Below are 24,339 nucleotides of genomic sequence, written 5' to 3'. Positions count from 1 at the left end.
CTGTTTTAAATGGAGAGGTTAAATGTCTGGTTTCTTTCACCAACTGTAGCCGGAATATCCAGGGACAGAGCTGTGTAGGACTGCCACCTCTTCTTGGAGAAACCATTCATGTCTGTTAAATGCTTTACTCTTATCTGTTCTTATCAGGGCCTGTTGTTACTCTATTCCAGTGGGCTCCGCTATCTGAAATTACAGGAAAAAGATCTTTCTCTTAGCAACATCCTATTCTATTAGGAAATCACCTGGTAGCACACCTTGCACTTTTGAGTTTGCATAGAGAACATAGGAGCACACCTGGAGGCTCCCTGACGGTGAAATACTTTGTTCTTAAAACTCTAACATTGACTGGAGAACTAATCCAGAGGCGCCTGAAGAAGGACATCTTAATGCCAATTGCTGTACTAAATCAAATTCAGTATTCAGTACTAAATATGTACTAAATCATATTTCATTATGATATCAAAGAGCATGCAGTCCCCCGTGTGTATTCCAGCTAATAGTTTACTGGGTAACTGTTGTTTACCAGTAGCTTAGTGCATCTCCCAATATATAAGTGCTCGTATCAAAATGGGAGGGTAATAGTTTTATCTTTGTCTAATATTCTCATCTGAGCTTTTTGTAGCATGATATAACTGAATTTACAAAGAAGACACAGCTGAAGACACCAGTGAAATCTCTATTATACAAATATTAAATTCTATACGCAGTTATTTGTGCAGGATTTGGATATATATTATACACATAAACATTTCCATCTTAGCCATTGTAATATAAATAAAACGGCAAAATGGTCTAAATCCCAGAAATCATCTTAGTAAATTTAACATTCAAAGTACAATCTGGAATTGTATCCCTGAATACAAACATGGGAGAAACATGCATTATTTGCTCCCTGTAAGAAGAGACTGTGTAATAAGCAGTGTCAGTAGCTATGTGTTATGTAAAAGGTTAGAAGATAATGCTCTTATTTAAACCTCATTGCCAAGTGAAAACAGGATGTATTAAACTATGTATTTTGAGTTTGAATTATGATATACTTGTGTGGCGTGCATGATTGAGGGAAGGAAATAATTAAACTATTAAATCCCATTTTGTTGCATTAACAAAACCCATTTAAGAACATACACGGAAAATACAGTATCATGTTTCTGTGTTTGAGGAAAAACTTCTGAGGCAACAAATAATTCTTGAAAAAAAGGAGCAAACCAGTTCATGATATAACTGTGCTCACAAGAGAGTGGATCATGAGATTGGAGTATGTAAAACCTATGCAGATTCAGAAAATAACAATTCTTAATTGTTCTAATTCTAAATCTACAGATAAATTAAAAATTAAGTGGCAATACAAATTAACTGGAAAGGATTCTATTATTTATTTATTTGAAGTTAATTTATTTATTTTGAGAGAGAGAGCACGTGCGCAGGTGGAGGAGGGGCACAGGGAGAGAGAGAATCCCAAGCAGGCTCCGTGCTGCCAGCACAGAGTCCAACATGGTGCTCGAACCCATGAAACCACGAGATCATGAAAGTAGTAACCAAAGAGCCAAAACCAAGAGTCTGACTTTTAACTAATGAGCCATCCAGTTGGCCCAAGGATTCTATTTAATATCACACTTTGAAAAATCTAGAAGAGAAGCAAAAGTGATACAGTTTGTAATAAATTGCTCAAACACACTCAAGTGACCATATTACTATTTTTTTTTCTTTAAAAAAAATTTTTTTTAACGTTTATTTATTTTCGAGACAGAGAGAGACAGAGCATGAATGGGGGAGGGGCAGAGAGAGAGGGAGACACAGAATCGGAAGCAGGCTCCAGGCTCTGAGCCATCAGCCCAGAGCCCGACGCAGGGCTTGAGCTCACGGACCGTGAGACCGTGACCTGAGTTGAAGCCGGACGCTTAACCGACTGAGCCACCCAGGCGCCCCAAAGTGACCATATTATTATACAATGATGTAGCGTACCAGAAAAAGATTAGTAAAACCTCATAATAAAAGTCCAGGAATCCCAAAAAAATTTATGTAGTACTATCAAGTAAAATAGCAATTGACTTAGAGTTAACTAATATTTAGAGAATAATAAGTAGATATAAATACCTTTGATATTTATAGAGTTTATATATGGTTTACATTCTGGTAAATTTAAATAATTTTAAATCTAAAATATGGCAACTGTAAATTATTTTGTTGTCTATAAAATTTCAAGTTACATTACCTCTCAAATTGTTGCAAGATTGGTATTAAAATAGAAGAGTTCTTCTGTACTTGTGTATAAAAAAGTGTTCAGACTAAGTGACTGAGGAAATACACCTTCCAGAGAGAAAGAGATCATTATAGACCTATTTCAAACTATATTTTTATCCTAAAATTGTAACGTTTGCAGGTTATAGCATATTTGTGTTCACTGTGGGCAAATGGGTTCTCTCTTAAAAAAAAAATAGCACAGATTCCTGACCACCCTTGAAAACTTTTGGTTCATACATTTAAGAAATAAATTTTATGATGGCATTTTTATAGCAGCTAAAATCAAGTCTTATTTATCATATCTTAGCATTTATTTTTATAAAACGAAGGATGAATTAATACTGTCCTCTGATTATTTTTAGAAAACATAATTTGCAAAATTTGTACAAAATGAAACATTGCACCTGTGTGCTTACCAAGCTATATTCCTGAGGGAAAGGGGTCTTATTATTGTTGGCATACCCGTAAAAAATTAAATCAACATTATATTTTGATTCAAATATTAATTTTCAGCAGTGCATTTTATATATTTATAGTAGAACAGGGAGTTGCTTTAAATATGTTCTGTTCAACTTGTTTTCAGTCTCAGTGGGTAGTAAAACAAAATAGTAATTTTATGGGAAGAAACAGAAATCAGTTGGATTCATTAACTATCCTGTATGCTGTGAATTGAAAGACTTGCTTGAAATAATGTGCTTTTCACAATGCTATCTGATTTTGAGGTTCACTCTTCCTTTACTTGGTCATTTAAAAGAAAACTTTAGTTATATACATGTATTGAAAGGGTGAATGCTATTTATTTAGGTGCAGTATACTAATCTCAAGATAAATCTAAATCCAATTTAAAGATGATTTGATGTTTATAGACATCTGGGTAAGAGAAACAGATAAATCATTATTTATACCAGTTCAGTTGTCATGGAAATCAGCAGATGAAAATTAAGTATTTTGCTCATGAACTTATTTTTGGTCCAGTTATCAGTTCTGATGATCTGTACTCAGTGTCTATAGGAAATGGGCTTAATGTGGCGCTTTCATACATTTTTATGGTTTAAAGTGGTCATACCAACAAATATAATCACCATTCTTACATTCAATCAAAAGATGTCTTCTCATATGGCTATCTTATGTATTAGATGTGATTAAATGCTTTAAATCAGAGAAAAAATCTAAAGTGTAGGAAGGCAGACAAAATTGGCTTTGGTCATTTCACATGACATCTTAGTGTTTGCTGTATACACACTGAAAAATCTATTTAGGCTCAGAAGAAAAAAAAAGAAAGAAATGGCAAGCATAGTCTTTTTCTGAAAGCAAATTTGCTTTTTTTCAGTACATTTAGGAATAATATTCCATTTACCTAGAGCAGATTACTTCCTTTGATATTCCATTCAGAATTTGGGTATCTGGGTAGATTGTACAGGATTCTAAGCCATGAATTGATTTGGCTATTTCCATAACCATAAACAGAAAAATTACACAGTATAAGTATCCAGAATGTTCTATGACAATGGTTAAGTTTATGATTTCCAAAAAGGAAGGTCTAGTTAAGCCCCAGAATACAAAGAAAAAGAAGAGGGGTGCCTGGGTAGTTCAGTCAGTTAAGCATCCAACTTCAGTTCAGGTCATGATCTTGTGGTTCATGAGTTTGAGCCCTGGGGGCTCTGTGCTGACAGCTCAGAGCCAGGAGCCTCCTCCAGATTCTAGGTCTCCCTCTCCCTCTGCCCCTCCCCCACTCACACTCTGTCTCTGTCTCTCAAAAATGAATAAACGTAAACGAAAAGGAAAAGAAGAGAACTTACATTCTTCATAAAGCAATTTTAAATACATAAAAATGCTGTTTTAAGAACATATTGTAGGGAGACAAGTGAATAGTCAGGCCTAAAGGCAGAGAAAATAGATTTGAATTGGAGAAAATGACCATGGGTTATGAAGCAGGAATGGTAGTTATATTTCGGAAATAAATGAAATTATTTAGAAGCAGTTGTTTCCAAATGAAATGATAAACAGTAATTATATGACAAGAAGAATAATTTGTTGGATGTAGTAAATTAACAGCCGGCACCTACTCAGCTGTAAAATGTACTGAATACTCGGTTGGAAACTCACAGTGATTATCTCAGTCCTCACAGCCACTCTTTAGGAGGTATTTATTCCCATTTTATTGACAAGGATGTAGAATCCCTTTATACCACATTGTCATCGTGTCATGAATCATACTGCATGTATGTGTGAATCTATTCCTGGACTTTTTATTATTTCCCATTAATCAATTTGTCTACCTTTATGCCAATACTACACAGTCAACTATTCTAGCTTCGTAAGTGTTACATTTAATAATCTAAGTCTTACAAAGCTGCTTCCTTTTCCCTCTCCTTCTTAAATAATTTAATTAAATTTAAGTAAATAATTTGATTAAATGAATTTAAGTAAATAATTCCTTCTTAAAGAATTATTTTCAGTGCTTTAGAGTTGAATATTCCATATAAATTTAGATTGAGCTTGTCAATTTGAGATAAAAATCTTTCAAGCAATTTCATTTATTTTCCTGTAAATTAAAAAATTACCATTGAGGAAATGGATATCTTTAAACATTATCCCCCAATCTGTAAATGTAATGTATTTTCCCCTTTATTTAGGGGTTTACTAATTTCTCTCTCTCCTCTTTTTTAGTTTTACTGTGGCTATCTTCATATACTTTGTTAGATTTATTATGATACATTTAAATTTGATGCTACTGTACATGACATTTTAAACTTGTTTTAGAGATATAGAGAGAGAGAGCAAATGGGAAAGGGGCAGAAGAAGGACAGGAGAGAGAGAGAGAGAGAGAGAGAGAGAGAGAGAGAGAGAGAGAGAGAATGAATATGAATCTTAAGCAGGCTCCATAATCAGCACAGAACCAACACGGGGCTGGATCCAATGAGAAATACACATATCATATCATTTAACTCATGTGTGGAATTTAAGATACAAAACAGATGAACATAAGGGAAGGGAAGCAAAATAATATAAAAATAGAATGGGTGACAAACCACAAGAGACTCTTAAATACAGAGAACAAAGTGAGGGTTCTGGTGGGTGTTGGGTGGGGGGGGAAGAGCAAAGGGGTGAGGTGTATTAAGGAGGACACTTGTTGAGATGAGCACTGTGTGTTATACATAAGTGATGAATCACTAAATTCTATTCCTGAAATCATTATTACACTACATATTAGCTAACTTGGATTTAAATTAAAAAAAATAAAAATTTAAAAAATCAGCACAATTACCAATTTAAGTTTTCAGAAAAGCATAAGCAACAAATAACAGAAATAATATTCATTGAAATCCTGCCACTCAAAGAAAATAATTGCTAATGTCTTAGTAAATATTTTTAATATTAAGGTAAACACGTATAACTTTGCAAATGTACTATAACATTTTAATTTAACAAGGTCTTATATTTATGGACCCTGCATTTTTCAATGAACAATAGGTATTCCTTTCCACGTGAATAGTTTAAATGTACATTGCCATTTTAATGGCTGCCTAGAATTCTATTATATAAGTGTATTTTAATTTATTAATCCACTCCCCTAATTATGGTTTTTAGGCAAATTTCATTTTTCACCATTGCACTATATAAATGATAGTATAATGGATAACCATGGGGAGAGAAGCCAGCTGACATGTACAATTAACTCCCTAGTAAAAATTTCTTTCTCCTAAAAAATATTTTTTCATATGAATATAGCTGACACACAATGTTACATTAGTTTTAGGTATACACCATAGTGACTCAAATTTTCTATATGTTATGCTATGCTCATCACAAGTCTGCTTACCATCTGTCACCATGTAATATTATACAAAATCATTGTTTATATTCCCTGTGCTGTTCCTTTTGTTCTTATGTTCTATTCATTCCGTAACTGGAAACCCGTCTCTCTCATTCCCTTTCACCCATTTTGTTCATCATCCCCTTCCCCAACATAAATTTCTATTTGAAAGACAGGTAGGACAAATGATATACAAGTTTTAGATGATATGCATTGTTAAATTGCCCTTCAGAAGCTTGGGAACAATTTACAGTTTTATAAATTGGGCTTCAAACATGTATTTTTTCCATTTTACCAAGTATGGGTTTGTCATTATTAATAATTTTTAAAAATGCAATAAATCAAAAGATTATATTTTTAAATTGAGAGTTACTAGTAAAGCTGAACATATTCCACATTTTTATTTTTAATGTAGGATTTGTTTTTTCATTAACTTTGCCCATGTTCCTAATGAAGGACTAGTCTACATGAATTGGTAGAAAGTTTTAGAGAATTAGCAATATATGTTCCTGTCACTTTTTTTTTTTACCCAGTTTATCATTTGTCTTTGGAATTTGTTTATATTTTGTTTATAGTTCATCTTTAGCATCTCTTTGCCATGCTGATTATTTTTTTTTTCAAGATCACACCTGTCAGTCATTTTTTTTTTTATTCCTTATTTGATTCGGTGTTTTTTTGGCTATATTTACATGTATCTTTTCTACCCCAAGAAAAATATAATTACAAATTATAAATAAATGCAGATAACATTCCAACAGCTTTACATTTTTATCAATTTTCTTATTATATTATTTAATAAAACATCACACATTGCTGTCAAATGACAATTAGTTTAAGGCATTTGAAATATTATATATTTGAGCTTAAAGGCAAAACATGCTATACCAGGAAGATGTGAAGACATGGTTATAGGGAGAAATATGTAAGTATTAAATGCTAAATGCCTAGAAAACTTACTTATTAAATCTCAGTTTTAAATGTGATTCATTTGTATACTATACATAAGAAATAAAATATTTTATAAAAACAAATTATATAATATTAATATCCTTATTTAATTTCTAACAGGATAGTATAATAAAAATTTCAAATTAATAAAATCCATTCAGATAAGGGTTAAATATTAAAAGATATGATATAAATATATTAATATACATAACTTCTGTGTATTTTTTAAGAAACTTACCATCAGATTTAAAAAGCAGTTGAGGAACTCAAATATTGGAGTATGCAAGTAGGCATGCTTCGCTTTTCAGAAAAAAGTTAAGTATGTTTTATATAAATATAAAGCATATATATATAAACTAGGAAAAGATCATAATTTAAATTTAATAAAGTCATTATTAATAACAATATAATAACATACATAGAAATATAGCAACAACATGCAAATAACAAAAAACTGTTTTTGTTCTGTTTATTAAAATTATACATTAAAATTATGTAATATTTGACATATTTCTTCAAGATTTCTTTAAGGTACACATATATAAACTATTTTCCAGGTCAAAACTTACCAAATAGAAATGTGAGGAAAAGAGAACATTTACATTGTGTTTGAAGATAACTACATATCGATGTTTGGGAATTAAAAAAAAAATCAGACTTGGAGACTCAGAGAGGGAATTAGTTTCCTTACTAAACTTTAGGCAAGTATTAGAAATGAAACGGCTTATAATTAAGCATATTACAATTTCTCCATTTATAATAATGGATTCCAGAAAAAGTAAAATATTAGCATTAGGGAAGAAATCAGCTATTTAAAGAAAAAAATTAGTTCTCTGGCTTTCTCCTCCTTATACCTAAGCCTTCATAACCTAAATATAGCTTGACTTTCTTTAGATTTTTTGAAAGTGCTTTTATATTCCTCTATGTCAATTTAATACAAGGCAAATTTATACCTGAAGCTAAATGTTCTAGAAGAAAATTAATGTAGTTTCACATGCTTTTAAAAGCAACCGTTTTTACTTTTTTTCTAACGAGAGCAATGAGTTTGGAAATGAATCTAAATAAAATAAATTTTGTGTTATTTTTAAAGAGAAGGTAAAAGTCTTTATGTAAAAATATGTTTTTTTAGTCTTGTGGTTGATTGGTTTGGAAAAATAATTTTTGTAAGATTTTTAATTTGAAAGTTATATACAATGACCCAAATAATAACTTCCCCATTACCCCAGGGAGTTTATGTAGCATAAACTAAATGAGGTCTCTTGTCATTACTGTCCCTAGGACAGAGACATTTAATGCATGCTGTTTAATCCATGTCAACTTCATTTTTTATGTTTTTCATTTATTATGAAATTATGATCTATAAAATATATACATAAACGATGCAAACTAAAAGTTAATAAAGTAATTTATATAAAATGCATATATATGTACAGATATGCAGATATACACATTACATATTATGTACAATCTAATAAATAACGTGAACTCTCTTCATCTACCACAGAATACGTAATTAAACATCTAGTCCATTGGTTACCTTCATTTTTTTAAATGTTTATTTATTTATTTTGCAAGAGAAAGAGTACATGTGAACAGGGGAGGGGGAGACACAGAGGGAGAGAGAGAATCCCAAACAGGCTCCACACTGTCAGCGCAGAGCCCAACACGGGGCTCAAACCCACAAACTGAGATCATGACCTGAGCTGAAGTCAAGAATCGTATGCTTAACTGACTGAGTCACTCAGGCACTCCTGGAGTGAACTTATTTTTTAGATAAATAAAAATTTGCACTACGTTCTATTATTTACCACTTATTTTTGTTGACTTGATGATGTGTCTAGTTGTCATCAATGCCAGTTTTTGCAAAACCAAATGGTATGAGCACAGAGACATATTTAATGGCCTTTTTGAAAAGCTCAAATCAGCATAGAGTAAAAATCCAATATTATTGCTTTCATTCCTGTTTAGTTACACCTGCTTCCTCCAGTTATTTCAGCATTATCAAATTAGATAAATGACAGTATGATGAAAAAGAAAGATAAGTGTTAGATATTTATTTTCATCATTATGATCATGTAGATTAAAATATTTTTATTGTAGCAAATAAACGAAACAATTATCCACAGAAATGCTACCGAACAGAATTTATGCAAAAAAATAGGCTAAGCAGTTATCATATTGACAGTAAAAGCTTAATAAATTCTTTCTTATGCCTTTATACAGCTGTCCAGAAAGTGCTGTGTTTTTGTTTACCAGTTTACTGCCTGTTGGAGAAACAGCTGTCTAAACCCATAGGCAGGCCAAAAGAAAACAATAGCATCTTTCAATTATGCAAAGTTCAGGTGAACAATTCCACAGAACAACCTTGACCAGACTGAAAACCTGCCATAAAGAAGCTGTTAAAGGCACCATAGAAATCAGACAATATTTTTTTGAATTTAGTCCTAAAAAGAAGCTTTGTGCTGCCAAACTTTTTAGGATAATCTACCAATCTCGTGTTCTATCATGTATCTATCTATCTATCTATCTATCTATCATCTTTAAAGAAAAGGCCTGGGGCAAAATGTTCCCAAATTGGGAACCTTGTCTTCTTCTAGTTAGAGTTACTTTATTATTAATTATTTGGGGAGTAATAAGCCCTTCTGATTAAGAATGGCAGTTTGGCAAACACGTTAAGAGAAAACACAGATACTAAAGACCTATATCCTAGGGTAGTTTGATAGAATCATCATTTAGCACACCTTGGAACACTTCCCTTTTATTCCTATAGTAAGCATCTTTGCCACACAGTGTTCTCTAGAAATATTTTATACACAGGGATGTTGTTGATTTGTATTTCATTGTTTTCTTTTAGAAAAAATAAGTCTATTTATTTTGAGAGAGAGAGCAAGTGGGAGAGGGGCAGAGAGAGAGAGAGGGGGGAAGAGAGAGACAGTCCCAAGCAGGCTCCCCACAGTGCAGAGCCTGATGAAGGGCTGGAACCCAAGAACTGCAAGATCATGACCTCACTGAAATCAGATTCTTAACTGACTAGGCCACCCAGGTACCCCTGTATTCCATTGTTGAGGATGTGATTTATTTAATACTATAGCATGAGTATTGATTTTGTTTTTTAAAAATAAAACAAAACAAAAAAACCTTACCAAAGATAAGAACAATAAAATAACAAATAGAGAAAGGATTAGCCAAGCAACTGGGAAATGAAATTTCTAATAAAATAAATAGACCCCTTTACATTTTTTATAAAGTCTTTAAAACTGTCTGGAAGTTCTCTTTTTTATTCACTGTATCAAACCAGGATGAAATAGAATAGAATAAAAACAAAATATATTTCTGATTTCCTGTGATAAAGAAAACGATGGTTCAGTAATTCTAAGTATCCCTACACTTGCTAAAATTCACTGAAATGTCAAATATTATAAAAACTCTTCCTGACAGTGGTGAAAGATAAGATAATGAAAACCACATATTTTAATTTGCATGGGAGAACTCATTAGCTCAGTGGTAACAAAATTAGTATTCTTAAATAAAGACCTAATGACATGTGGTAAGCAGGCACAGTAATAATAACAGAAAGATACTGCTTTATTTTTTATGAAATTTGTAGAACAAATTCCATCTTTAATTAATAATCTCATTTTATTCAATTTTACTAATCAAGCTACACTTTAATATGGCATAAATTTAATCATGCCAAAGCACCCCTAAAGCCTCTGCAGATTGCCTGAGAGTGTGAAATAGTGATAAAGAGAAAAAAAGAAGAAAAACAACACATTTTAAAAAATAATTCCGTTCTATTTTAATGAGGGAAAACCTTGCTTTTTATTGATGACATATTTATCCTTTCAATAAATTTGAGATTGTTTTAAACAGCTGTAAACGGATTTGTCACTAGACACATCTCCAAAATGAAAGATATGCTAAAATTATGGAAATTCATTATTCTCATAGTATGTAGGTTAAAGAAAAACTTACTTTACAATTAAAGCTAATCCATCAACAATTGCAGTAAAATTAACCTACATTTAAAATTCAGCATTCCACAACTAAATGAATATGTTGAATATGGGGGAATATTTTTGTAATAGTATTTTCATCATCATAAATTGATGACCCAAATTTTAATATTTGAAAGACCTTGGTAGATAGATGCCATTTGAATAATGGGATGAATTAGATTGCTTCAGAGAAAAAGTAGAGGAGAAAAGAAGGTCCAGGACCAGTGCTGCAGACAGTCTTCATTTATAGGTGGAACATAGGATAAGACTTAAGGAGATTGAGTAATAGCAGAAAATGAGGCTGGAGAAAAAAAATACACTCCATTCCACCCCAGTAATGGACTCGTCAATATTTTGCACAGTGCTAACTGGCAGAGTGATATGAGGATAGTCAAGTGACCACTGTACATCTGGCAATATGGAAAGTGAGAGTGCCAGGCCACAGCACTATCAAGTAGTCGAAGGGAATAAATCAAATTAGACTGGTCTGAAGTGAGGATGGGAGATGAAGAGTCAATCCTTTAAAATACACCTGGTATATTGTAGTAATTATCTTTGTTCTCCCCTGAAAAATAAAGTAAAAATAATTATACGATTTAATCGCTGGGCAATGGCATCTCTGAGATATGAGAAACAACCTTTATAATACATTTTAACACTATCACTAGCCCTAGATTGTTACATATCTCTAGTAAACAGGAATAGAAAAATGGCATGCTTATATATACTAACCAGCTAAAACTATGAAATATGTAGTTCACTTACCTTCCTTGTTAATTCAAATCAATGGTAGGTAAAAAGGAGAATTGGTCTGATTTAATGCAAAATACAAAGAATATTTCCCCAGATAATTCGAATTTTTATTGTTTCTATGAATTCCTGTTAGCTGTATATGCTAAGAAAGTTTCATTGGATGTCCTTTCCATGTATGTAGACTATATGTATCCTAATATGGTCACAAGTAGGAATACATTGGATAGCTACAAAGAAAGTATTGGAGGAAATCATGGAAAGTGTAAAGATGGTGAACCAAAACAGAGTTTGTCTTTGCTCTTGTCATATGGCAATTTAGCTATAGCTCAAGTTTGTTGGAAACTCATTGAAACTTCAGATACCTTCCTTCTTTCACAGATTTTGGGCAAGAAATTGAGGTAATAAATCGTTTATTTATTATAATAATAATGATAATAAAAATAACCACTACCTAAGCAATCTGCAAATATTGTCACATATAATCCTTATTCTAATAATCTGACTCCATATATCTGTGTTGACAGCTGTCACTTTTAAATCTCATCCCTCCCTCTTCCCCTTTTGCCCCACATTTGGACAAGATGGTAAGAAAGCCAGGGTGCCCCTTCCTTTGTCACTGGTTTGAAGCTCAAGCCATGAGTAGGAACCTTCACCCCAGCCCCATCCCAAATGAACACACCAAGCCAGTTTCCTTTCTCTGTTCTCTCATGCCCTTTTTAGACATGGTTGGGAACATATTGGTTTTCCACAGGATGTATCATTATATGAGTGATGAACTTTTTCATACGCTCTGGGTGTGTGAGTGTGTATAATGAGTCTCAACATCATGCCAAATTTTTGGTGTGTGTAAGAGGTTTTCCTGGATCTACAGTATAATTATAATAATTTAATAGTTGGGCAAAATAATATATATTATTTCATTATTACAGAAAAATAAATTGAAATATGGAGCAGTTGAATTACTTGCCTTTTCAGTGTCTAGGCTGTAGGGTCTGAATTAGGCTACGATTGCAGGTCTGCTAATTAATTATAGATCTGATACTGAAATCTTACTATTTTTGATATAATTCTTATTTAATTCATATACTTAATCAATTTGCCTCATCTTATTATTTTTGATATAATTCTTATTATTTAATTCATATAATTAATGTAATAATCCATTTTTCCTCATAAAATAAACCTTGGTTACCTAATTTTGAATTAACCAAGCTAAAATCAATGAGAGCCACCATCTTTCCAAGAAAGCAGCATCAAAAATCACCATATACCAAACATCAAAAAATAAAAAAAATAAACACCAAAAAACTACAAACTTAAAACTACAGTTCTGAACTTATGTAGGCCACTATTTCTGACAACAATATAAATAAAGCCGAAAATTAATAATTAAGATTAATTCTCTTTTCCTCAGAAATCTCAAATTTATTTTTTTAAATGCCATATTTTATTCCACCAGTGAAAACTACTATATATAAAAAAATTCAACTCTACAAATGGATGAAATAAATAGTTGCAACATAATGTCCCAGGAAAAGATAAAGAAAAAAATAAATTCAGCATCAAAATGTATCTCTGGTACAAAGAAAACTTTAAACTTTCTAATAAATAGGAATAAAATTAAAAAGAATGTCATATAAGCATTAAAAAGAGAAGTAGAGAGATGCCTGAGTGGCTCAATCAGTTGAGTGTCAAACTCTTGATTTCAGCTCAGGTTATGATCTCACTGTTGATGATTTCAAGCCCCACGTTGGGCCCTGCGCTGACAGTGTAGAGCCTGCTTGGGATTCTCTCCCTCTCTCTCTGCCCCTCCCCTGCTCTTGTGCTCTCTCTAACTCTCAAAATAAATAAATAAACTTTTTATTTTAAGTAGAAATTCATAGATAAAAAAAGGAATAAAATGAAAACAACCTTTGGTAAATAAGCAGAATTGAAAGTATAAGATCAAGAGAAATAAAAAGATAAATTGCTGGCAGTCATCAGTGGGGTGAGCACATCTGTGCTAATATTACAGACATAATGAGAGAAGACTTGTGACCATAGATAATGAGGTTCTGTGGCGTCACTTATTAAAAGTATTGCCTAAAAACAAGTATGGCTCAAAGTCAGGTTACGAAGGGAGGAGGAATTTTTTTTATTAAAACATATTTGACACACATGCAACAGTGTGTCTAGCAAGTTCATTTGATATAGTTATTTATCATAATATGATTGCTATTGTAGCTTTAATTAGCACTTCTGTCACCTTATGTAATTATCATTTCTTTTTAGTGGATGGAATAATGAAGTTCCAGTCTCATAGCAAGTTTCATGGTTATAATACAGTATTGTCTATATTCATCATAGTGTGCATTAGATCTCTAAGGTTTATTTACTACTCTTAGCAAGTTTTACCCTTAAGCAACCTCACTATATTATCTACTACCACACCATCTCCTTGTAACCACCATTTTCTTCTCTGTTTTTGTGACTTTGGCTTTTTAAAATTGTACATATAACTGATACCATATAATACCTGTCTTTTCTGACTTCTCTTGCTCAGCATAATGTGCTGAAGGTCCATCCATGTCATGGTAAATGGAAGGATGTCTTTCTTCCTCATAGCTAAATAATATCCCACCTCATCTTTATCTATTTATCCCTTGAATGGGCATGGATTTTTCCTATTTATGCTGCAATAAACATGAGATTCCATATATGTCTTTGATGTTCTCTTTTCATTTCCTTTGGGTATATACCTAGGACCATTGGACCATATGGCAGAACCTGGAACTGTTGGATCATATGGTGGTTCTATTTTTAATTTTTTGAGGAATCTCCCTACTGTTTCCCATAGTGGGTGAACCAAATTATGGTCGCACTAACAGTGTATAAAATTTCCTTTTCTCCACATCTTCGCTAATGCTTGATATCTCTTGTCTCCTTCATGATAGCCATTCTAACAAATGTGAGGTAGTATCTCCTTGTGGTTTTGATTTCAATTTCCCAGATGATTAGTGATATTGAGCATATTTCAGTGTACCTGTTGGCCATTTGCATGTTTTCTTTAGAAAAAAAAAAACGTGCATTTAGTTTCTCTGCTCATTTTTTAATCAAATTGTTTGTTCCTTGTTATTGAGTAGTTGGAGTTCTTTATATATTTTAGATATTAACCCTATATTTGATACATAGTTTGTGTATAAGTGTCCTCCCATTTTTTAGACTGCAATTTTATTTTATTTATTTTGCTGTGCAGAAGATTTTAAGTTTGATGTAATCTCATCTGTTGGTTTTTGCTTTTGTTGTTTGTGCTTTTAGTCTCTTATCCAAAAACTCATTCCAAGAGCAATGTCAAGAAGCTTCTTTTCTACATTTTCTTCAGGAGTTTTATGGTATCTGGTCTTATGTTTAATTATTTGATCCATTTCAAGTTAATTTCTGCAAGTGGTGAAAGATAGGGGTCCAATTTCATTGTTCTGCATGTGTTTTCCAGTTTTCTAAGCACCATTTGTTTAGGATACTATCCTCTCCCCATTGGGTGTTTTTGGCTCCCTTGTCAAATATTAGTAAACCAAATATGTAGGGGTTTTAGTTCTGGGCTCTCTATTCTGTTCCATTGGCTATGGGTCTATTATTTTGTCAGTACTGATACTCTTTCTATTACTATAGATTTGTAATATAGCTTGAAATCAGGAAGTATGATATCTCTTGTTTTTCCTCCTCAGGCTTGCTTTGTCTATTTGGGTCTTTTGTGGTTCCACACAAATTTTAGGGATTGTTTTTCTGTTTCTATGAAGAATACCTTTGGAATTTTGATATAAATTGTGTTGATTCCACAGATGGCTTTCGAAATTTTTAATATACCTATTAAATACTTAAATATGTTTAAACCCAAGATTTTGTATTTGAAGATGGTTTTGAAACTACAAACTCTGGTCTAGTCCTAGGGCATAACATATATGCATTATTTCACCACTGAAATTATAGACTGGGAAAAGAGAAAGCTGTGTTCTCCTGGCACCAGGAATGAAGTGGCTGAGATTACCAGCATTTTAGGCAGCTCTTGCATTTTAACAGAAGGAAAGTATCTACCCAGAGAGTAAAGTAGAGGAAGGAATTCTTACCAGAGCTTAATGGAAAATAGCAATAGCAATTCATAATAATTATGTTGATACCAAGACTGGAAAGAAAACTTTCCCATAAGACTTGATAGTGTAAAATAAATAGCCTGTCTTTATCAATTTTCACACATTATGTAAAGTAAAAGACATGTGAATTTTTTTCCTACTGTAGGCTGTTGACATATGGTCAAAGTAAAAACACAAAACATTTTTTTAGGACTAAATACAGCACATTTCAAATATGCACATGTATGATAGTCCAATGTAAAATATAAAAGTAACTACATAAAATTTTAACAATATTTAAATTATGGACATTATCTCCTTCATAATTTTTTATTTATGTTATAATAATTTATAATTTTTTATTGTTAATGTACCCTCAGGGCATCTCTTACATTTTGAAGAGGAAGACAAAGTATATAAAATAGTCTGATGATATCATGGTAGTCTTTATGACAGATCAACTTTTTTTTCTTTTTAGGAGAGAAAGAGAGCTAGCAGGGAAGAGGGGCAGAGAGAGGGAGGGAGATAGAATCCCAAGCAGGCTCTAAGCTCAGTGGGGAACCTGATGCAGGACTTGATACCATGACCCAAGGATCATGACCTAAGGCAGAATCAAGAGTTCTGGAATCAAGAGTCTGGGTGGCTCAACTGACTGAGTCACCCAGGTGCCCCGACAGCTCAGACTTTTTACAGCTTGATCCATCTAGTAATGTATCCATTCATAGAGCTAATGAGAAGAGTGAAAGTGAATTAATGATCTCCTAAGACTAATGCACTCAAAAAATTAAGAAAAGCAATATGGAGTAACAAATAACATTGGTGCTATGATTACCTATATAGGTAACATTTTCCTTAAACATATCTCAAATTTACCATGTGAAATTTAGAAAAATGCATTTGACAAAATATTTTTCTCTTCAATTGAGATAACAATGTTTACAGGTACTACTCCTCAATAAGAATGGACTGATATGGCACCTGCCTTCAAGTTGTCCATATCCATTGTGACTTTGTCGACAATTGACTACCTGGTGTCTTGTGCATGGGAACTGAACTGCTGTTAGCAGTGGTAATGAATATTATGAGTCTTGGTTGTACTTCTAAATTACCCCCAGCTTTTTTCTCTCACTTTCAAACAATAAAATATGAGGTGTAGAAGTGTTCTTAGAAATCACCTAGCTTATCAACCTACAGATGTTAAGTTAGGCAGATCATGTTTGTCTGCTTAAATAAGATACTTAGAGATGAGGTAAGACAAGAGGTAACTATGCCTCTTTTTAAATTAAAAAAAAAAACTTTAATGTTTTTTTATTTTTGAGAGAGAGACCGAGCACAAGCAAGGGAGGGGCAGAGAGAGAGAGGGATACACAGAATCTGAAGCAGGCTCTAGGCTCTGAGCTGTCAGCATGAAGCCCAATGCAGGGCTCGAACTCAGGAACTGTTAGATCATGAACTGAGCTGAAGTTGGATGCTTAACCAACTGAGCCACCCAGGCGCCCCAAGGTAACTATGCTTCTTGATCTCGTAAGTGTAATCCATAGGAAAACTTAAACGTTATATTTGAAGTGTTTGAAAAGAGAAACAGTAGAATGAATCCATTATTTTAAAAAAGATCACTCTGGCTGCTCTATAAAGAAAATACTGAAAATAGCCAGGAGTGGAAGGAAGAAACCAATTGTGTATGCAAATGAGGTCATACAGATTAGATGAGATGGTACCTTGGACTAGGGTAATAGTAGCACAGGTAGTGGAAAGTAATGAGATGTTGGATCTTTCCAAAGTGCCAATGATAAGACATACCAATAGATTCCATTTAGGGTATGATACAATAGAGACATCTAAAAGAACTGTATGAAACAGGAAGGATAGAAATAGCATGAGATATGGAATGCTGGAAAAGGGTCTGATTTGTGGGGGCAATTAATAATTCATTTATAGACCTATTAAGTTTGAGATACCTACTTGATTTGTAACTGGTAATAAAATATAGATAAATATAGTAATATAAGATACACTTTTGGTCTGGGTATAAAGTCCTGACCCATCAGAGTATACATGTTATATATAACCTGGTAGAGAGAATAAATTAACTAGAAAATGAGATTAGAAGAGAAAATGCATAAAGACTGAACTTTAATCACTCAAAAGTATCTCTTTTTCCAGCAAGAGCTTTACTGTTAATATTGAACATTCAAAATTATTCCTCATTTGGGTAAGGGAGGTAGGCTTTTATACCCAATATTGACTAGATAGGAAATACAAGTTTCTCTTAGAGAGGAGGAATGACCTTGGGTGAAGCCGCTTTCCACAGCTAAGGTAAGTCTCAGAAAGAGATTCAGCTAAGAGCTATAAATCACTAAAACTCCCAGCAGCCAAAGTAACGACTGCTTCTGTGCTGAAGGGGTTATCTGGGTTGTTCACCATAAAATCTACCACAGTCCGTCTCTTAAGGCACTCGGATGCACTCGATTCACATAATGTTATGAAGATTGCTTCTTCAGATTCTGTTGGGCCTCATTTCCTGGGACAAAGTTGTAAGAGGAAGGTTAGTCTGGTAAAGTACAAACCCTGACTTTGAAGCGTCTCTTGTTGGCATAACTGTATATCATCACCATCTCCTCTTCGATCCTTTTTAGATTCTCTGTATAATCAACTAGCAGAGAACTTTCTCTTTCTTGGGTGGAATTAGTTTACTTTTCCAGTCACAGTCAAAATTAGTCAAGGGAATACCAAAGGACAATAAGGTGAATCACCTGGTTTTCCTACATATTCTTCTCTATCCTCCCCATTCTGTAACAAAAGCCTTACCTCCTTCTGATGATCAGGGCCAATTTCCCCTTGCCAGGATTGACTCTTATCCTAGCCTACTGGTCTTGAGAAGTACAATGTGATTGGAAGGTTACTGTATTTGGAGGTTTGATGGGAATATTGTTCTGTTACCTGGTGGAAGTATTCTTCCTATGAAGCACTGGGCCACTGAAGCCAAAGAGCCCAGAGTTACAGGGGTGGAAAGCACACATTTCCTAAGAAGGTTACTAGGAGGCAGGATAAACAGAGCTACTGCTAATTTCATTCCTTGATTCTCAAACTAATGCAACTGACCAGTTGGAGATAACTCACAATATAATGCTGATTGGTTTATGGTGTTTGGGAGGATTGCTCCCCATAATCTCAAGGAATCATTTTCAAAATGATACTTCATGTATATCTTCAATAGGCCATTACATTACTCTGTCAAGCTTGCAACTTCAAGGTGGCATAATATGCAGAAGCACCAATGGATCCTATAATCAAGGGCTCACTATTGCCACATATCTTTTACTCTTATGTTTGTCCCATGGTCTGATGCAATTATCAGCAGATCAAATACTCTGTAATTCCTTAGATACTGTTGCTATGTAAAACATTACAAGCAGGAAAGGCACTCCCATACAAAAACATGGGTCTATCCCAGTAATGATAAAATGTTTCCCTTGTCCAGGTGAAAAAAAGCCCACTGTTATTAGTTTGCCACCAAATGACTTGTTAGTTTCTTCAATAAATAGTGCTGTGTCAAAGGCTGTGGGGTGGTCTCTGTTGCTGTAAGACTGAGCAATAGACAGAAGCAATAGTTAGATCAATTCTGGTGAGCTACATAGCTTCTCTCCTTGTCACAGTAGCAACTATTGTGCCATTACTGGAGAGGCCATGAAAGTGCCTGTTAACGTCAACTGTTTGGTTTATTCTGTGTATTTCATTATTTAGTATGGTTTCTCTAATTTCCCATTTCCATATTTCCTTGAACATAACTAGGATGCAGATCTTCATGTCTCCAATCTTTCATTCCCTGTCCTTCCAAACTTTTCTTTTTCAACTAGTCAAGTTATTTTCCATTTATATTAGTTTGTTAGGGCAGCTAGAGCAAAATTCCACAGACTGAGTTGCTTAAACAATAGAAATTTATTTTCTTACTATTCTTATAGTCCAAGATCAAGATTTTGATGCGTTTAGTTTCTTCTGAGACCACTTTTCTTGTTTTGAAGATGGTCGCCTTCTTACCATGTTGTGACATGACCTTTTATCTGTGTGTTCATCTCTGGTGTGTCTTTCTTTTCTTATAAGGACACAAGTCATATTAAGTCATATTGGATTAGGCCCCCTCCTGATGGCCTCATTTGAACTTATTCACATTTTCAAAGAACTTATCTCCCAGTATGGTTTCATTCTAAGGTCCTGGGGGTGGGAGTTTCACTACATGCATTTTGTGGGGTGACATAATTCAGCCCATCACACCATTGTCTGTGAGTTCATATATATTCTAACCACAAGCCACTTGTATTTTCACACAAAGTGGATGACAAAATTCTACCCATTAGGACAACATTTCTTTACCAGTCTCTTTTAGGCTACTCTTAAATGGTGCCATTGCACAGCCATTAACCATTTTCAGCCTGCACTTACATATTGACCTGACCCTACCTTCAACAAAGCCTGAACTTTTACCCCATTTTAATCGGCTATTCACATGGCATTCTCATGGTTATACCTGTGAGCTGAAGAAGTTATGATAAAACATTTGTTGATGGCATGGGATCTGGGCCATCTGTATGAGCAGCTTGCATTAACCTTTTAGTTTGCTCCTTTTTTTCTGTTTTTATTTAAATTCAAGTTAGTTAACACATTGTGTAGTATTGGTTTCAGGAGTAGAATGTAGTGATTCATCACTTACATATAACACCCAGTCCCTTTTGGTTTATTCCTAATCCCATATGTATACCCCGTCTTATGACAGATTGCTATTGGGTTTACCCAAATTTATTATTTGGTGGGTCTGACACTACCTAGTTCACATGATGGGCAATTATGGCCACATAGTCACCTGATGTTCCATGGCTAGAGAATTATTCCTAACAAGTTTATTCAAAGTCACTTACCTTTCATACTGTTCTCAGCCAGTTCAGTTTTCTGTTTTCTTGTGGTTCATGATGCCTGTGGCCGTTTCTCTCAACACACTCATTACTTGAAACAAGTCTGCTCCCTTGGGGTTAATTCACCTTTTAAACATGCTGGAAAAGGCCATGACTTGTTTTCTTTTGCTTTCATCCAGAAATGACTTACAAAATGACTTATACAACTTTAAAAGCTAAAGTAATGTTATGTTTTCCTAAGGTTACTCTCTAATTTGTTGAGTCTGCATCTGTCATGAATTTATGATTGATTTACTTGTTATATTATGAGAAAATGGCAAGGATCCTCTTAAGTTATTGAGTCACAAATAAACTGTATAACTCTGCCGTGATTGCAGGGCTAAATCAACCTCAGGTTGATTCATTAGACTATGAAGCTAAGAATCCTTGTATGAGGAAATAAACTGAACAGCTGCTTGGTGTTGACTTACAACCTTGTTGTAAATAGCTGAATAGATGTTGTCCTCTTGGGAGATTAGTGTTTAATCTTTAACAGGAAATTTCAATGCATTTATCCCTCAGGACAAGTCCACAGCTGTAAAATATGAATGGTGGAGTGCCTCTCATGGATAGATAGTTCTGATAAGGAGCATTTTTCCTACCTGAGACTTTTATCATTTGAATGTATTTGCCTGATTATACTGCATCAGTGTCTGTCTCAAGCAGGGCAATGAAAGTTGAGATCAACTGAGTTACAGAGATGGTTGGATTAAAGTGCCAGCAACAAGATTGGATTGAATTCAATTACCAAGGAAAGATTCTTAAAATAAAGCAAAGTTTGTTTCATACTTGAGTAAAAGACATTTTTAGTCTTTCAGAAAAGAGTTAATTTGTCATGGAGGACCAATGAGCACTCAATCTGACCAGTGGTAAATCAGTTAAACTATGCTTCAGAATAATAAAATCAGACAGAAAGAAGAAAGAGAGCGATCTCTTAGACTTGGAGAGAAAGGTTCCCAGTTTTGGGACTTCATGTCCACAACATTTAACTTTGAAAGTTAGAACCAAGATAATGCCAGTTCTGAGTACACATTTCCAGCACTATAAAAATATAAATTATTTCTTATTCTCATATTGCAATGTCCATTTATTTAATGTTTATTTATTTTTGAGAGAGAGAGCGTGCAGGCTGGATAGGTGCAGAGAGAGAGGTGAAGCAAGCTCTGTGCTGAGAGCCCCTGCAATATCCTTTTGAATGACAATAACTACAAAGGTACATCATTTTCACTATGCACCTTTTCTTATCTAAGTCTAGAATCTCAAAATTGGTAAGGAAAACTTGAAGGAAGGAAACAGCTGCAACCCTATGAATACATGGAATACAGACCACTTACTTTGAAAGAGAGATGTAGAAAACTATCATTAGACACAAACACTAATGTTCCAATGTTCCAACAAAAAAAGAATAGGGAAAAGATACAGTAAGTATCTTTAGCAGAATCTGTTCATGGTTCTAGTTTTTTTTTCATCATTTTGTGGACAATGTAATCCTGGAAATATGTGATATTTAATATGCAAAAGTCAACCAATATATGCATCAAAGGAGAGGTTATTAATACCAAAAAATCCTAAAAATATAAAGTGTTTAGATTTCATTTTCCCTGATGGACACAATAATAGATGATTTATTTCTAGGATTTTTAATATAATTTATTTTGTTCTTTTTGTTTATAATTGTATGCACCTCTAATAGACATGCATCTAATGTGCATTCAATGATTTGATACCATTAGCAGGTCTTATTATTTCCAACATTCTCTTAATTATGCTAAATGTTTGAGACATGTGCACATAACTATTTTCATCATTGTAACTGTTTTATAACATGAAATAAAAAGTAATTTTGAAATTTTAATAATTATATCAATCATTATTATGCAGACAAAAGGTCATGCTCATAAAAACAAACTCTGATCTGGCAAACAGAACCAGATATGACAGCTATAAATATTTGCTGATCAGTTGAATTAGGGATGTCTAAATTCAGCAGGTGGATTGATATCATGTATATGAGAGGACATAGGAGTTCGCAAAGCATGGGAATATGACACCTAAATGACAATAGTAATCTCTAGCTCATGTTCTTAAAGGAGAATTCAAAATGTTAGAAAAAGTAAAATTAAAAACTCAACTCAATAGCAACTAAGTATAGCTATCTATAAGCGAAATTCTCCAATATAAAAAATACACTAAATTATATTCACAGAGGTGATGAATATTTATGCAGGAAACAGAACAAAAATTGATATATACTACCCTGCAACATATTTACACTTTCAAGAATTTCTTTTAATGAATTCAGGTATAAAAAAATAAAGCAATCTGGAAGAGTTAATTCAGGAATTAACTTACAATGTCACTTGAGAGGTTTAAACATCATTTTAAATGGTAAAGACTAGGCCATATTTTGCAAGAAAATTAAGTAGCTTTTTTGAAGCTGGGGATCTCCAAAAATATAAAGAAAGGAAAAAGCATCTCAAAGGAATGAGAGTACATCATGTTTAAATCAAGCAATAAAACAAATCAAGTAAAACTACTCCAAAACAGGGAGAGAAGTCAATACATTTCTAATAATAGAAAAAGAAATGCAGAGCATGAATAATTGGCATTCTTAATAAAGAGACAACATGGTGAACAAAAATACTTTTGAATAACATTACTTAAAAAGAATGGACGAAAATAAAATATTGAGAAGCCTCCATGCATCCAAATCCATAAAGTGTACTTCAGATTTAAATTTAATCAACAAAGTATTCTACCAAAAAAAAAAAAAAAGTAAACAGAAAATAAACAAAAATAAAATAACAACCTGGTCTCCTACTTTGGTTCCACACATTCAAATAATGAAGGCAGTGAACATATAACATTTTTAACTTGTAAATTCCATACTTATCCATATTAAGTTTTTATTTATTAGCTATTTAAATGAACTTTTACTGTAAAAAGTTGAACACATAAACTGGTAAAACAAGTTAAATGAAGAAAATATTTACATACTAACAAATATAGTTCTAAAACAATGTATTGTAGTTCTTTAAAAAATATAGAAACATAATTTAAAAACTATCAATTCAACAAGAAATAGAGATGTTAGCAATTTCAGTTAAGAAATCATAAGTGAAAATAAAAAACAAACTTAGAGATAAAAACTAAATGGAAATGTTGAATAGCAAAAAAAAAAAAAAGTTTTCTGATACAATAAAATGATGAAATAGACTGATTTCTTGAATTCTTCTAAAAGCCAGAGCCAAAAGCAAAACTATACTAGAAATATTCTACCTAAGTGGTTAAGACTATAAACTCTACAATGACTATATAACCTTGGCTTAGTTACTTAACCCCTATGTGCCTCGATTTTCTCATCTGTAAAATATAGATAGTCATTATATCTACTTCATAAGGATGTTTTTCCCTCTTAAATTAAATCAGTTTCTTTAGTTTAAATGAGTTAAATAAATAGAACACATCACTCCTAAGAATCAAAGAAATTGTGATAAATTTTAAAATAAAGTATAAAAGATACTGACTTT

At 33.1% G+C, this 24,339-nt stretch overlaps 1 long non-coding RNA gene across 1 annotated transcript in view; it reads left to right on the top strand.

Annotated features, from left to right (window-relative positions):
* The window catches only part of LOC122231495, a 68,602-nt gene that overhangs the window by 30,784 nt on the left and 13,479 nt on the right, over positions 1 to 24,339 (top strand). The window lies entirely within an intron of this gene.

The sequence above is a fragment of the Panthera tigris genome, chromosome A1 (genome assembly GCF_018350195.1).
Source record: "Panthera tigris isolate Pti1 chromosome A1, P.tigris_Pti1_mat1.1, whole genome shotgun sequence".
In the NCBI taxonomy this organism is placed as follows: Eukaryota; Metazoa; Chordata; class Mammalia; order Carnivora; family Felidae; genus Panthera; species Panthera tigris.
This window is presented reverse-complemented; position numbering and strand designations above follow the sequence as displayed.